This window comes from Chiloscyllium punctatum, chromosome 47 (assembly GCF_047496795.1).
Source record: "Chiloscyllium punctatum isolate Juve2018m chromosome 47, sChiPun1.3, whole genome shotgun sequence".
Lineage (NCBI taxonomy): Eukaryota > Metazoa > Chordata > Chondrichthyes > Orectolobiformes > Hemiscylliidae > Chiloscyllium > Chiloscyllium punctatum.
Window position 1 is genome coordinate 49523880 of NC_092785.1, and position 16958 is coordinate 49540837.

Genomic DNA, 16958 nt, shown 5'->3' on the forward strand with positions numbered 1-16958 from the left:
AGTGTCCTCAACTGTTTATAATAGATATCAATGATCAAGATGATAGAACCGAAGTGCTGCTACTAAGTTTGGTGATGACACTAAGATAAGCAAGACATTAAGTTATCAAGAGAATGTGGAGAGTCTGCAAATTGATATGAAAGGTAAAGTCAATGACTAATACTTTGTGAAGTGGAATATAAAAGAATATATAACCTGCCAGCTTTTTTAGGAAGAATGGAAGGCAATATGTTTCTGAAATGGAGAGGGATTACACGACATAGTGATACAATGTGTACTGGAGAGTTCACTCTGACCCATTCAGACATGGGAAGTGTTGCTCGATCTCCCTGATGGTCTGCTCCCTGGCATTCCCGGTGGACCCATTGCTCTCAGTACACACGGGATAGTTTGATGTGGTTAGTTGGCGGTGGGGAGTGGTCAGGGGGAGGGTGTTTTGAGCCGTGTACCAAGGGGACAGCCGTTATCCGAAAGGCTATCCTTTCTTTACGAATGGAGACTCAAAGACGATGGGACTGACTGACTGTTTCTGAATGAAGAGGCAGTAGCTGCCACCAGGACAGTGGGTATTCACCAACATGCTGCACTGTGCATGGGCACACTGTAACATTAATGAGGTTAGAGTTCCTTCAGTTCCTATAGCTCTCCTCATTAACATGGGGACCCCACAGAGCCATGTATATCATCGGGAATCCTGCTATACTGAGAAAACACGGATACACTCAGCAATTCTCTGCTGAGAGAGAAAACACTCACTTCATTCAGCATATATATCCTCTGTCACCAAATGGTGACATTGATGCTGAGATATTGGGAGATGATGGATATGTCCCAGTTCTGCCTGGAAAGTTCTGGATCATAGAAGCTGAATGAATCTGTGACCCTAACAGCCGCTGGCAGCACTATCCTCCCCTGATGTGAAGCTGCAGGTCGTGTTAAAGGAGGTGACACCCCGCTCTGTGCCCAGCTCCTTGTTCAGTCAGGGACCCCTCACACTCTGCTCCAGAGTTGATGGAGCATGGAAAGCTGTTCCGGGAAAACACCAGGTGGGTCCAGCAGACCCCTTTCCCCACACACACTAACTCCGTAGTTTCGGAGCTTCCCCTCTCTGCAGCCTCTGCTTCATTTGTTGTTCATGTTTCACACCCAGATGCTGTAGCTACAGTCCCCAGGCTCCACACAGTTGGTTCACCAAATCCTCATGTCTCCCTGAATATCTGAGAACAGCTGCAGCAAACCATCCCCAACCCCTCCACTAACTTTTCAATAACAGGAGACAATCAGAATCCCCGCAGCTACAAGTGTTATGGACCAGGCCAGACCACCTCAAAATATTTTAAACTGGCAGCCTCGATCTTAACTTTTCCTTATTTTAAGTGTAGGTGTGAACTGTGTGTTCCAGATGTGTTGCAACTGGTCACTAACTCAATGTGAAGCAAAATGCAATCCATTCAAAGATTCCTATTAAGACACAATCAAAGAGAAGAGAAATTTGGGATAGCTTCTCTACTGGAATAACTATGCAAACAATAAATACGGTGCCTTCTACTAAGTAACTGTGCTAATACAGGAACATCCCATAACCAAACCCCTGGCATAAAGGTAAATTCAAACTCAAAATCGTATGTGCAGTTTTCCAATCCAGGACGAAGCAACTATAAGAGAGTTTTCAGAGAGAATAGCAGCTAGTGATCAAGTATTGAAACTTCCACCCCTTCTGGGATCCTAACCAGCTTCTGAATACTGCAGCTCAAAACAAAACGAGAAGATCTGGTCTGGGAGAGCTGGCCACTGCCTTACCATTGTTTCCAATGTTTTAATAAAACCTAAACACCTTCTCAGTTGCTTACTTAAGCTGTTTTCAGGCGGAAGTTCGACATCTCTGCCTTTAAGACCTCTTTTCAAAAAAACATATTACAGAGAAAATAACTTTTTAAAAGTGGTCACAACTAACCGTTTGAAAAAAAAGCAACAATGTACAAATATCGCCTCATTTTACACCCATTATTCTGATTGGTTCAGTAGACTACTCTATATATATTGATTGACACTAAGCATGCAAACATTCACAACTCCAATCTATTTCAGTTAGTTTAATTCTGCCACAGAACGCTTCTGTTTTCCTTCATCCAAGTCTCGACAACTTGTTAGCAAGTACAGTTTCTCGTCCTGTTACTTGTATAACTTCCAAATTGAATGGCAAAAATAATAACTCTATCTGAACAGATTGGAAGTTTTCTTCCTAAATTTCTCGAAAAACCTTCAGGCATTATGATCACTATATGTATACTTGTCTTAGACACGTTATTGGCGATTTAAATGCTGAAATGTTGTAACGCCAACACCAAAATCAAGACATCCTTCCTAGTTGTGAAATATTTCTGTTGATGTTTCCACCGGACACTCCAACCACACGTTACATAATGGGGCACTTCTCATCTCCCTCATAGTCCTTCTCAATGACATATCTCCTCATATCTCAGCTTAAAAGATTTACATGTTTCTGTTCCTCGTAATGCTGTAACCCATTTACCTGCTACTCCTGGGCGTAGTAGTAGTACTACCTACTACTTCTGGGCGGCACGGTGGCACAGTGGTTAGCACTGCTGCCTCACAGCGCCAGAGATCCGGGTTCAATTCCCGCCTCAGGCGACTAACTGTGTGGAGTTTGCACATTCTCCCCGTGTCTGCGTGGGTTTCCTCCGGGTGCTCCGGTTTCCTCCCACAGTCCAAAAAAGATGTGCAGGTCAGGTGAATTGGCCATGCTAAATTGCCCGTAGTGTTAGGTAAAGGGTAAATGTAGTGGTATGGGTGGGTTGCGCTTCGGCGGGGCGGTGTGGACTTGTTGGGCCGAAGGGCCTGTTTCCACACTGTAAGTAATCTAATCTAATATGCCACGAAACCTTACGCACAGGTATACATTTTAAGATCTTGCACATTCTTCTCAAGCCCTCCCAGAAGCCAAACTTTGATTTATGGACCAACTGAAAGGCATTAGCCATTTCAGATTCTAATCATGCCATTTCAACTCTCTGTTCTTCCACATGAGTTCTCACGACTACAGGAAGTGAGTTTTTTTTAACTCCTCCAAAGTAAGAATCTCTCTAAGAGTGTAATAATTGCTCTGTTGTTAATACCCTGACTCACCATTCAAAATTACTTTGTTTGATCCTTTCAAAATCAATGTACGTTTAACCAGGGACACAATTTTACATTCTAAAACACTGTCTGTCGGCTTCTGGCACAAGCTCATATTCACTTCAGATGGCTTTCTTCACTTCCTCATACTGGCTAGATACCTCTTTCGATAGGGATGCTAATATCCCACTCCTTATACCTATCAGCTTTTGTTGGATCAAATAAATCTACATGGTCAGTGGCCATTGCATTCGTGTAGCCACTTTCTCAAATGAAGTTGAAAAGACTTCTACAGCATTCTCATCAAATTTAGACAATGCCTGTACATATTTAAACAGATCCCCATCAGGCCGTTGGCTGCCGTAGAGTTGTTCATCCTCACTATCCTCCTCATTCAACCCACCGTCTACCAACATCTCCACCCTGCTAAGTCGACTTTCCTTTCAAGTTGATAACTTCTGAAGTTGAAACTCATTCACTTTATTCTTTTATGCTTTCTTTTTTTGTCTTTATTCTTCCTCCCCTCTTCTTTAAATTCTACTTTTAATCTTATTTCAAACTGTCTCAATTCCTTTTTGTGTTCAAGCTACCTCATCTGCAATTGAATTCTAGCCATTTCCAAAGATTCTGATGGTGTTTCCACCAAACTTTAAATGACAAGCTACAGCTGCAATTGTCACTCCTTTTCTCACAGAAAAACACAAAACCTAACTCCAGCTTCTCTGCCAATTCTAAAAGCTTTGCTTTGCTCACCTTATGTAAAATCTCCAACTTTACTTCTTCCAAACCCAGAGTACTCTTAGAGACAGAAATAGACATTACTACACAAATCACTGTACAAGCCAAACGAATTCAACACCCAGACCAAAAGACACTAACAACTATAAGACGCTGCCTTTGAGCCCAACAATCACCCTGTGCACATTCTCTCCGTCCCCGCGTGGGTTTTCTCCAGGTAGAACAGGCCCTATGGCCCAACATGTCCACTCTGACCCACCAAAGGCCAAACCACCCAACCCCAATCGCCTACCCAATATTTTCCCCTAACGAATGCACCTAACACTATGGGAAATTTAGCATGACCAATTCACCTGACCTGTACATCTTTGGATTGTGGGAGGAAACCAGAGCACCCAGTGGAAACCATGCAGACACATGGAGAATGTGCACACTGCACACAGTTATAAGCAGGAATTGCACCCGGGTCCCTGGTGCTGTGAGGCAACAGTGCTAACCACTGAGCAACCATGTTGCCCCACTACCTTATAGTAAATGTTAATGTGAAATGGGTATTCCAGATGTGATGCGGCTGGTCAAACAACTCAACTGTAAGCAAAACACAATTCACTTAAACGCTCAAATAAAAATGCATACAAAAAGAAGAGGAGTTTAGAATAACTTAACCACTGGAAACCTTAAGTGAATAATAGATACAGTACCGTCTTCTAATGAAATATTCCCATGTACTAACATTCCATAAACTCATCCCTTGGCAGAAAGACACATCCAAGGCCAATCAGTCTTGCATGAGGTTCTCCAATGCACGAGGACACAACATCAAGACATATTTCAGAGATAATAGCAGCGAGAGATCATTTATTGAAGCATCCAACCTACCTCCGACTGCAAGCATCTGGTGACAGTTATAGTTCAGAAAAACTGGAAAGCCTGGTCTATGAGAACTGGCCATTGTAATCAATATTTATATAAAAGAAAACCTAAACGCATCCTATGTTACTTACTTCAGCCAGTTGCAGTCGGCAGTTCGGCCTTTAAGATCTCTCTTTAAAGAAAAGGAGACAATAATCTTTTTTTAAAGTTACAACATTGTCAGAGATGTTAGATACCTAGTCCTTTACAATGATTCTCAAGGGGACTCTCCATGTTACTGACCACACGATCAACTCAGAGGGACAGGCACAAAAGTCAGACATTCAGTGGACAGGCACAGACCATTTTCCAAAGACGTGAGTCAAAACCGCTGAAACCCCTATCCAACATGGAGCACCACATGGGATACACCGGGAAGTGAACAACAGCCCGACACAGACTCCCTTGAGCATGGAACACCACATGGGACACACCGAGAAGTAAATGTCCGCCCGACACACACCCTCACTTCCGACATGGAACACCACATTGGACACACTGGGAAGTTACTAACACCCCAAGACACACGATTTCACTGTTTCTGAGCTTCACACTGTCAGCACTCGATACACTAGGGAGGCGAAAACCAAGGCCATGGAAAGATACAGAGGGACAGAGAGATTCACATTTAATACAGAAACAGACAGTTAAATAACTGAGAACATGTTGTGGAAATATGGTGAAAAAGACTAGATAGTGGGACTAACTGGAGGATTGACCCCTTAGAGAGCAAAATTACAAGAATGAGAACATTGAATAAGGGTATTTTCAGATCAGCTGAAATGGTTTGTTACATGAAATTCTGAATTATTTTCACAGAACACTTCAAACAACATAAGCTGGGAAAAGGTGACAGACCAACATGGAGCGCTCTGCAGACTATGCTAGTGCATTGCACAATAAACTGGTTTATCTGCCCAGCATTGGGAGTATTGCAAACCTTTACTATCACAAGGGAACGATACACAGATCAAATACACACAGCTGGGGAAGATTCCTATCTCCATTGGACCAGTAGTGTGTGTGTGTGTGTGTGTGTGTGTGTGTGTGTGTTCGGGTAGTTGAATGTGAAAAATCATTGTTTGAGAGAAAATACACTTGAAGGAAACCAGGTTAAATAGGAACCACTGGCAGGGATTTGGATAATCGACACAGAGAGACTGAGGGAACCTTCATGGACAGATGAGTTAAAGTGTTTGAGAATATTAAAATTGCCAGACACAATAGCGATATAGATCAACGTGCGCAGGAATGTCTGATGGATGGGATTTTGGGATGAGTTCGAAGTAGATTTGCTTCTGTAGGTTTCAACAGCAGCAGATAGTTGTCATCATTAAGTCAGTGAAATATATTCTGTCGCAGTGAGTAGTTAAAGTTAATAATGGTCAAGGCATGGTGTTAGAAATCAGCTCATGGTCAAATGGATCACCAAAGTTGTGATTCATCTGTATAAACCACCACCTACAAGTTCCCCTTCAAGCCACTCACTACCCTGACATGGAAATACACAGGAGTTGACTCAAACTCCTGGCATTCCCTTTGTACCGGCATTATAGGCCAACAGACAACAAGTGGATTGCAGCAATTCAAGAAGGCAGCTCGCCATCACCGTTTCATGGTCAAATAAGGATGGGCTATCAATGCGGGCCAGCCAGCAGTGCCCAATTCCCACAAATGAATGAAAAAAGAATTTGCCAAGGATGAGATGGAGTCCCAGGAAGGAAATGGAGTTAGTGAACATAATAGAGGTTAATGACCTCCACGTTCCCAATATTTAAATAACAAGGACGGTGAGACAATGGTTCACATCTGAAACTGAGTAGGTCAACATAGACACCCATCAGTAACACTACCAGAAGCAAGGAGGGAGACAGTAATTGAATAAGTTCACTGATGCATGTAGTCATGATCTACAGAGTGAATATCTGGATTCAGAGTCTCAACATGAACAATAATAGTGGCAAGAAGTGAAGAATATATGAAAGATCAGCAATGTAGTCATAACTATATAAGAAATATTTGGACTGTGAGACTTACCAGGCACACCAACGATAGACAGGAGAGGATAATAAAAATATTGAATAGTGCGAAGAGCATAATCGATCCGTGAATATAATGACAAACTATCATAAAACGTAGAAAGAAACCAAACATAAAAGGATAAAGTCCTGTCCATTGTTGGAACATTCCAGTTCAACCTTCTCAGATTTGGTTCCATTGTTGGAACATCCCAGTCTGATGTTCTCAGATTCTTATCCATTGTTGTAACATTCAAGTCTGATATTCTCAGATTCTGATCTCTCCTCCACCCCCTCTCTGGAGCTGCTGATCCCTGTCAGTGCTGTGGGTGATGCTCCTACTCATACTATGGCATAACATATTGAATGGAGCCCATTTATCATTTGTGGATGGAAAACATACACCGGGATTATTATTATCCATGGAGACTGACATTAATCACAGTCACTGAACAAACAGGTTCAGCTAACCCTTTCCTTACAGAACATTTTATATCACAATAAAAGGGAATATTTAATGAGACTGGATGGAATGGATGAGGGTTACTGACCGACGGACTATAAACCTTTCTTTTTTTTAACCTTTCCCTTGTATGTGAGAGTATTGCCAGAGCACTGCAATGCTGTATATGTCCCACTCTATTTATAAAGGGGACAAGGATAAAATAACAGATCAGCTACACAAGATATCTGGTGGGAGCTTTTCTGGATACATTAGCTAATGGGTGAAAGTGAGGATTGCAGAACCTGGAGATCAAAGTCGAGAATGTGTTGCTGCAAAAGCACAGGTCAAGCATCAGAGGAGCATCGACATTTCTTGTGTTAAGCCCTTCATCAGGAATGAGGCTTGTGGCGCAAGGGTACTCAGAGACAAATGGAAAGGGGGTGGATTGGGGGTAGGTAGCTGAGAATTTGACAAGTAAATAAAGTTGGGTTTGATTGTGATATGTTGGAGAGGAGGATGGAGTGGATAGGTGGGAATGAAAATGGACAGGTAGGACAGTTCATGGGGGCGGTGCTGAGTTGGAAGGTTGGATCTGGGATAACATGTGGGGAAGGAAAATGAGGAAACTGGTGAAATCCACACGGATCCAATGTGAGTTCAGTGTCCCAAGGCAGAAGATGAGTTTATCTTCCTCCAGGCGGTGGGTGGTTAAGGTTTGGCGATGGAGGAGGCCCAGGACCTGCATGTCTATGGCGAAGTGGGAGGGGGAATTCAAAGTGTTCAGCCACAGGGTGATGGGGTTGGTTGGTGCGGGTACACCAGCAAAGTTCTCTGAGGTGTTCCACACATTGGCATCCTGTCTCCCCAAGGTAGAGGAGACAACATCTGGAGCAACTGATGCAGTAGGTGACTTATGTAAGTGCAGGTAAAAGTCTGATGGATGTGGAAGGATCCTTTGGGGCTCGGATGGAAATGTAGGGGAGGTGAGGGTGCAGGTTTTCCCTTCTTGTGGTGGCAGGGGAAGGTGCCAGGCGTGGAGGATGGGCTGGTGGGTGGCGTGGACCTGACAAGGGAATCGTGCCGGGAATATTCTTTACAGAATACAGGTAAGGGCAGGGAGGGAAATATATCCCTGTTGCTGGAGGGGTGGGATTCGAATGCAAAGGTGTGGGAAGTGGATGAGATGCTCTGGATGGCATCATCGACTATATGGGAGGGGAAATTGCTGTCGTGAAGAAGGAGGTCATCTGGGATATACACTGCGTTCAGAGTGTGGTGCTGGAAAAGCACTGCATGTCAGCCAGCATCCGAGAAGCAGGAAAATTCGACATTTCGGGCAAAAGCCCTTCATCAGGAATCAGGCTTTTGCCTGATGCACCGATTTTCCTGCTCCTCGCATGCTGCCTGACCTGCTGTGCTTTACCAGCACCACTCTTGACACTAATCTCCAGCATCTGAAATGCTCACTGTCGCCTACACGCTATGTTCAGCCATTTCTGCAATAGAGTCATTAATTCTGCTCTCATTGCGATAGGAAAAAAATGTTGTTGTATTACAGGCTGGGCTGTTTTCCCTGGAGCGCCGGAGGCTGAGGGCTGACCTTATAGAGGTTTACAAAATTATGAGGGGCATGGATAGGAGATATAGACAAAGTATTTTCCCTGGGGTCGGGGAGTCCAGAACTAGAGGGTATAGGTATAGGGTGAAAGGGGAATGATATAAAAAAAGCTAAGGAGCAACTTTTTCACGCAGAGGGTGGTGTGTGTATGGAATGATCTGCCAGACGATGTGGTGGAGACTCATACAATTGCAACATTTAAGAGGCATTTGGATGAGTAAATGAATAGGAAGGGTTTGGTGGGATATGGGCTGGGTGCTGGCAGGTGGGACTAGATTGGGTTTTGATATCTGGTCGGCATGGACAGGTTGGACTGAAGGATCTGTTTCCATGTCGTACATCTCTATGACTCTATAAGAATTTTGACGGTTTTGGAGGCTGGGACGGGTGATGTTGAGTTACAGAGAGAGTAAGAATAGGCTGAGGCTATATTACCTTGACCGTTGACTCTGAGAAATTACCTGACTGAGGTTTATAGAAGTGAATCCTGATGCTCCAATTTGAGCAATGCCAAAGGACAGGGAAACAGACAGAACAGTTATTCACATTAAAACTGGGCAATTACTCATGGTACAACTTACTGAACTATGGAGTTAGACTGAAGAATGGGACTGGCTGGAGGAGATAGAATTTGGAGGGCCCAATCACATTATTGAGAACAAAAATAAAGGCATTGCCATATCCAGTGAAATGGTTCGTTATATGACATTCTCACAGAACCAGACCAGACACCATCAACCCAGATGAGTATGCGTTCAGCATGGAGCACTGTGCAGACCAGGATGGTGCCCTGTGCAATACAACCCACAATCTACCGAGAGTGGAAAGGTATGCAGACCACAGCAGTGCATTCATGTATCAACCCAGATGAGATATGTGACCTGGATGTGTAATTGTGTCCATCACCCCAGTATATTTCTCAGAACACTGCGTTAGATCGCTGCCCAGTGTAGGTTAACTTGCAGTCCATGCTGGAAGTGACAGGATGTGCACATTCCGTCCATTTCCAGCTCCATATTTACACTGTGCCACGATAAGGGATGCTGTGGCTGCGAGAATAATGGCCAGAGAGACATCGCCGGGGAGTCAGTTTAAATATCCCTAAATGGGAGGGGTTTGGTGTTTAGACAGAGACCGCGAGATTCAAAGACAATGTCATGGAAGGATGTGCTCACAGGTTCCAGAATGCTGAAATGTAGATATTCCAATAGTTTTCTGCAAAATAAGCCAGTATTTCCATGAATGATGGGCAAATGGGATTTTGGTGTGAGGTCAGATGATGGAGAGTTTTGGATGAACTTTTGTTCTGCAGCTTTGGAACTGGGAGTAGGACCAGCAAAGTCATCGACTCATTGGGCTGAATCTAACAATAATTTGCCTCAGTGACACTTTCTTTGAGTGTGACAGGGATCGTCTGCACGAGGCAGAACTAATTTCCTGCTGTTATCTTATCGAACTCGCCTCATCTCATGGTGACCCCCCATTCAATGCCATTGCAATTCTCCCACCCATCATGACTGTAGGTAATCAGTATCGCCCGAATGCCCCTAGATATTCCACGATCCCTGGCACTGGTGCCAGCTTTTAAAGGCCAATGGCATATAGTTGAGCTTTCTCAGTTCGGAGCTGCCCCGCACAATTTACCCCGAGCATGGTAGATAAGGGGCAATTACACCACGGTTTGTCGACAGGGGCACGGAGGTCCTGGTGGATGGGCCAATACAGATGGGGATCATTCCCTTCCCAGAGGGGGCAACACCACCAGACCCACCGAGCATAGTCTACCTCCCCACCCAGCTCACTACGGTATCTGCAGTCTGATGAAATGTCCAGCAACACAGGGCAAGCATCAATAACCTTCCCCGCCTGTCAGGATAAGGGTCAGCTTATTCTGTCTGCTCCCTCCCACTCACTGAGTATCTGTTATAGCACCTACCCCGAACAAGGCTCATGCTCCAACACTTTTGCTCCGACATACAGCACCTTCCCCCACCCTCACTCTCTCTCTGTCTCTGTCTGTCTCAACACTCCACCCCCTACAGTAATAACACTGCATGGATACAACACTGTGGACCAACTCCCTCCGGACACCTCACCATTCAGACCCCTACACCAGCACTAACAAATGGACCACCCACTCCTGCCATCACCCCTTCAGTCCCTTCCTCCCATTCCAGGAGAAATAGCCTGGAATCGGACAGAAAGGGCCAAGCTGCGTGGTGGAGTGCCCGATATCCATTCCCTCACCGACCTTTCTGCTGCCATGTGGGGAGGACGCTGGTACGAGCTGGAGAGGACGGGGACGATTCGAGTGCGAGATTCTGAAACATCCACATCCCACCAACCGAGTAAGGAGCAATGTTCAGTGAAGTGCAATTCTCACTTTTAACCCACTGGCAGTTCCGTTCCGTTGCCCCTGGCACAATGTAGAAGCCGTGACCCTGATGCCATCTCCCTATTGTGTCGAGCTGGTACAAATGGAATCCCCACGGTCTCGGTGGGCAGGAGGGTGGGTGCACAACATATCGTCACCACCACCTCCCAGGAAGCGAGCACTGAGACTCCCTCCCACACCTCCCCCTGTAAACAGCTCAGATACTGAAACTAATCTGTGATAGTTACTGCTCTCCCCACTTGTCCTGACATCTTCAATACTCTGCGTTCATTTACACCCAGGGCCTTCTGTTCCTGCACCCTTTTTAACCGTACAGCCTGTTTTATACTGCATTTCAATGTCCTTCCTACCGAAGTGCATCACCTCACACTGCTCTGCATTAATCCTCATCTGCCATCAACCTGAAAACTACACCAATGTGTCACTGTCCTGTTGGAGTTCCACACTGTCCATCACAAACTTTATAATTCTTCCAGGTTTAGTATTTGCATATTTTGAAATTGTCCTACAGTCACACGCCACACAGAAATACCAATTCACTCACTACGAGTCTGGCAGTCACTATGATGCTTACAGTGATGTAACATCCACCTGACACGAGTTCTGAGAAAGGGTCACTCGACCTAAAACGTTAACTTTCATTTCTGTCCACAGATGCTGCCAGACCTGCTGAGTTTATTTTGCTGTCAGTCTTTGCTGGTCTCCCCACACCACTGTACAGCTTGGAGTGGAGGGTAAAAATCATCAGGGATTCAGTTTACGAGGGACAGAGGGAGGGCAGCAGCTCACAGCATCATCAACAAACACACACACTCACACAAACACACAGACAGACACAGGCACACAGACACACACAGAGAAATAGACACATAACATGTGCAGAGAGATAGATACACACAGATGGGCACACAGATATACTTATAAACACACACAAATAGACAAGCGCGGACAGAAATGCGCAGATACATGCTTGGACATACAAACACACTTGGAGTCCAAGAGTTATACTGAGTGTTTATAAACAGACCTATCAGCCCATACGTCCATGTGGGTGATAATCTCAAACTAAACCAGTCCCACCTGCATGCACTTGGACCATATTTTCCCAAACCTTCCCTTATACTTGTACTTAATCAAATGTCTTTTAAACGTTGTAACTTTACCCACATCCATCTCTTCTCAGGGCGTTCGTTCGATACACATACCAAATGATGTGTAATCACAACGCACTTCATGGGCACTGATCAGGTGTACATGAGAACTCAGTGGGAAGCTTGGGAAGTAAGTGCTGGGAATCTTGATGACATGTACTTATCATCAACAGCCGCAGGTGAGGTGCAGGAAGACATGAGGTTGATTTACTTGGTGCCATTATTAAACAAACTGGGATGGAAACGGCAGGGAACAACAGACCGGTGAGCATGACATCGGTGGTGGGCAAGATGTTGGAGAGAAGCCTGAGGGACAGGATGTTCATGTATTTGGAAAGACAAGGACTGATTTGAGATAGTCAACTTGGCTTTGTGCGTGCGAAACCATGTTTCACAAACGTGATTATGTTTGCTTGAAGAAGTAATGAAAACGATTAATGAGGGCAGAGCAGTGCACGTGATCTATATGGAATTCAGTAAAGCGTCTGACAAAGTTCCCCATGGTAGATTGGTTAGCAAGGTTAGATCTCATATAAGACAAGGATAACGAGCGATTTGGATATAGGCTCGAAGATAGAAGACAGAAGGTGGTGGTGGTGGGTTGCTTTTCATACTGGAGGCCTGTGACCAGTGGAGTGCTACAAAGGTGGGTGCTGGGTCCACTGCTATTTGTCATTTATATAAATGATTTGGATATGAACATAGGAGGCATGATTAGTAAGTTTATAGATGACACCAAAATTGCAGATGAACAAATGGGCTGAGGGGTGGCAGGTGGAGTTTAATTTAGATAAATGTGAAATACTGCATTTGGAAAGGAAAATGAAGGCTTGGCTTATACATTTAATGGTAAGTTCCTGGGGATTGTTGCTAAACAAAGAGACCTTGGGGTGCAGGTTCATAGTATTTTGAAAGTGGAGTTGCAGGTTTATAGGATAGTTGAGAAGGTTTTTGATATGCTTGCTGTTGTTGGTCAGTGCATTGAATATAAGAGTTGGGAGGTCATATTGCGGCTGTAGTGAACATTGATTAGGCCACTATTGAATACTTCGTGCAATTACGGTCTGGATATAGAGGAAGGATGTATGAAACCTTAAAAGATTCAGAAAAAATTTACAAACATATTGCCAGAGTTGGAGATTTAGAGATTTATGGAGCGGCCGAATAGGCCAGGGTTTCTTTTTCCCCTGAGCACCAGCGGTTGAGAGGTGATCTTAGAGTAGTACGGTCCAAAGCTGGAGGGCAGAGTTTGAATGTGAGAGAGGAAAGACTTAAAAGGGATCTAATGGGTAATGGTTTCAAATAGACGGTACTGTGTATGTAACGAGCTGCCAAAGGAAGTTGTGGAGGCTGGGACAATTACATCATTTAAAAGGTATCTGCTTGGACAAATGAAGAAGAAGCGTCTAGGGGATATGGGCCAAATGCTAGCAAATGAAACTACGTTAAATAAGGACATCTGTTCGGCAGGGATGAGTTGGAAAGAAGAGTGGGTTTCCATGCTGGACAGCTCTGTGAAACTATATCTTCTGTAAACGTTTCTCCTGTCATCTTCAAATTACCCGCTAGCCTTGAAATCCACGACCCTAAGGGAAGGACAACTGCCATTCAACATTATCTATACCCCTCATTGTTTTATAAACCTCTATAAGGTTGATAAGATCTCAAACTTCCACGCTGTAGTGGAAAAGCTCCCAGTCCAACAAGACGGTCCTTAAAGCATAAACACTCCATTCCCAGCAATAGCCTGGTAAATCCTTTTTGAACCCTCTCCAGTTTAATAATGTCCAAAATGTAACTGGGTGACGAGAACTACACACAGTACTTCAGGAGAACGTCCTGCACAACCTGAAGATAATGTTCCACCTGCTGTACGCAAAGGTCTGAGAAATGAAGGCCAGCAAGGTAATCACACTGCCTACACATGATGCAAACTTCAAAGAAATATACCAGAACCCTAGATCTCTCTGTTCTACAAAACTATCAATGGACCAACATTTAATTGTAGATGTCATCTCCTTGTTTATTTTATCAAATTGCGATACTTTGCATTCATTGAAATTAAAATCCATCTACCACTCCTCAGCACAGTGAGTGATAGTACCAGGGAGGAAGTGCTGGAGAGTAATCAGCTGCCTTGGATCATTTCGTGGTTTGAAGAAGAGGGCAGTCACACGTTAGAGGCGGAAAGGAGTGATTGGTGTTTTTGATCCATAAAGTATGCTTTTTCTTCGTCTCTGGTGTTCAGTGATCAGTATCTATTCCAGATCCTTTATAGTGCAGAGTGTGTCTGCAGGATGTCTTTCCCTCATATTGCAGATATCAGATAAGATGGAAATCATAGCCAAGCAATTAACCATCTTCATAGTTTATCTCGAAGGCAGAGCACATAAACTCAACATCCAATATTTGAGGTGAGTAACTTTCATATGTTGAACAATGCAATTATTTTAACTATGTAATTCAGGAAAAGTGAACCAAATTTTAATTAATCCACAATGAGCTGAAAGCTGACATTTGAAATGTGACCCAAAATCTGGGCATGGTTTAAGTCTTGTGCAGTGAGTAACACCAAGGCCTTTGAACCAGAGCTCTGCGTTATATTCCAATACCTGAACTTGCATGGTCATGTCTCTTACTCTGGACCAGAAGGTCTGGATTCAAGCCCTGCCTGTCACGGAGGTATGTCACAGTATGTCAAAACTGGCTGATGAACAAACACACAGGAGAATAATGTTGCAGCTTTAGGGATTATTGCCAAGTGGTGGTAGTGTGGCTACCGCTGAGCCCAAAAGTCTAGATAAAAATCCCACAGAGGTATTTCATAATGTGGCTGAACAAGTTGTTAAAATGATTTTAGAATTGTGATCTGATGAATAAGGAAGAAGAGTCTGTATTGACTTTCAGAATTTAGGTCCGGAATGACTGAGAACACAGATATTCCTGTCGATTGGAGTCACATTTGCTCGTTCTAGAGGATTATAAAATCATGAAGGCCGTGAAAAGGGTGAATAGTCAGCGTCTTTACCCCAGGGTAGGGAAGGCCATAACTAGAGGATGTAGATTTAAGGTGAGATGGACAAGTTTTAAAAGGGACCTAAGGGAACCATTTTCACACAGTGGGCGGTATGCGTATGAAATGAGCTCCCAGACGAAGTTGTGGAGGATGGTATAATTGCAACATTCAAAAGTCATCTGGATGGGGACATGAATTTGAAGGGCTTAGAGGGATATCATACTAATGATGGAAAATGAAACTAAGTTAATTCACGACATCGGGTTGCAAAAATGATTTTGACCAACGGGCCCGTTTCTATGCTGTATATTTCTATGATTCATTGATCCAATTAATCATGATCTCTTCGTAATCTTATGTAACCTTCTTCACGTTCCACTACATGTATCTAATCTTGGTGTCATCTATAAACTTGCTCACCATGCTTTGTATAATTTTCATCTCAATCCTGGATATAAATGACAAACAAAAGTGGATCCAGCACCAATCCCTTTGGAACGCCACTGGTCACAGGCCTCCAGTCCAAAGGAAAACCTTCCCCCACCACCCTCTGCCTCCTGCCAATAAGCTGAAATACACACACGCATACAGACATACAGAGACACAGACACAGTTATGTCTTTAAGACAGAGATAGAGAGTTTTGATTGATAAGGCAATCAAAGTTACAGTGAGAAAACGAGAGAATTTTGTTGAGAAACATGTCAGCTATGATCGAACAGCAGATCAGACTTGATGGGCCTAACAGTCTAGTTCTGCACCAATTTCATACACTCGAAAGTTTACACTATCTGAAATGTCTAACCAAGAGAACCGTGGAGGCTGAGTTTGATAAATACTTTACTGAACAGTCAATGGAAATGTGGGATAGGTTTGAGGGGCTGAATGTTCGATGTCTTTCCTATTGGTTGTGACCTCATTTTCCAAAAAAGACAAGCTGACTTGCTGTGAGGTTCATACACCTTTCAATTTAGAGTTTCTACAATTTAAGATTGAGATAAGGATGTTTCTATCTCCTTGGAAGATTACAGCAGGGAACAGACCCTTCAGTCCAACTCACCCATGCCGACCTAGTATTCCAATCCAATCTAGTCCAAACTGCCATATCCCTCCAAACCCTTCCTATTCATGTGCCCTTCCCGATGCCTTTTAAATGTTGCAATTGTACAAGCCTCCACCATTTCCTTTGGCAGCTCATTCCATACACGTGCCATCCTCTGCATGAAAACGTTGCCCCTTAGGTCTTTTTTTATATCTTTCTCCTCTCACACTATACTTCTGCCCTGTAGTTCTGAACTCCCTTACCCCATGGAAAAGACCTTGTCTATTTAACCTATCCATGCCCCTCCTGAATTTATAAACCTCTATAAGGTCATCTCTCAAAGACAATCACTTATTTTAATGTGTGGTGGCTGCGGCAATTTTTCAACACAACAGCCAAAAATGAAATTAATGATGAAGGTTATTAGTTGCGTTGTTAAAGGGAAGCATTTTCATCAGGCTAATAGGAACTCTCCCCCATCCGTAG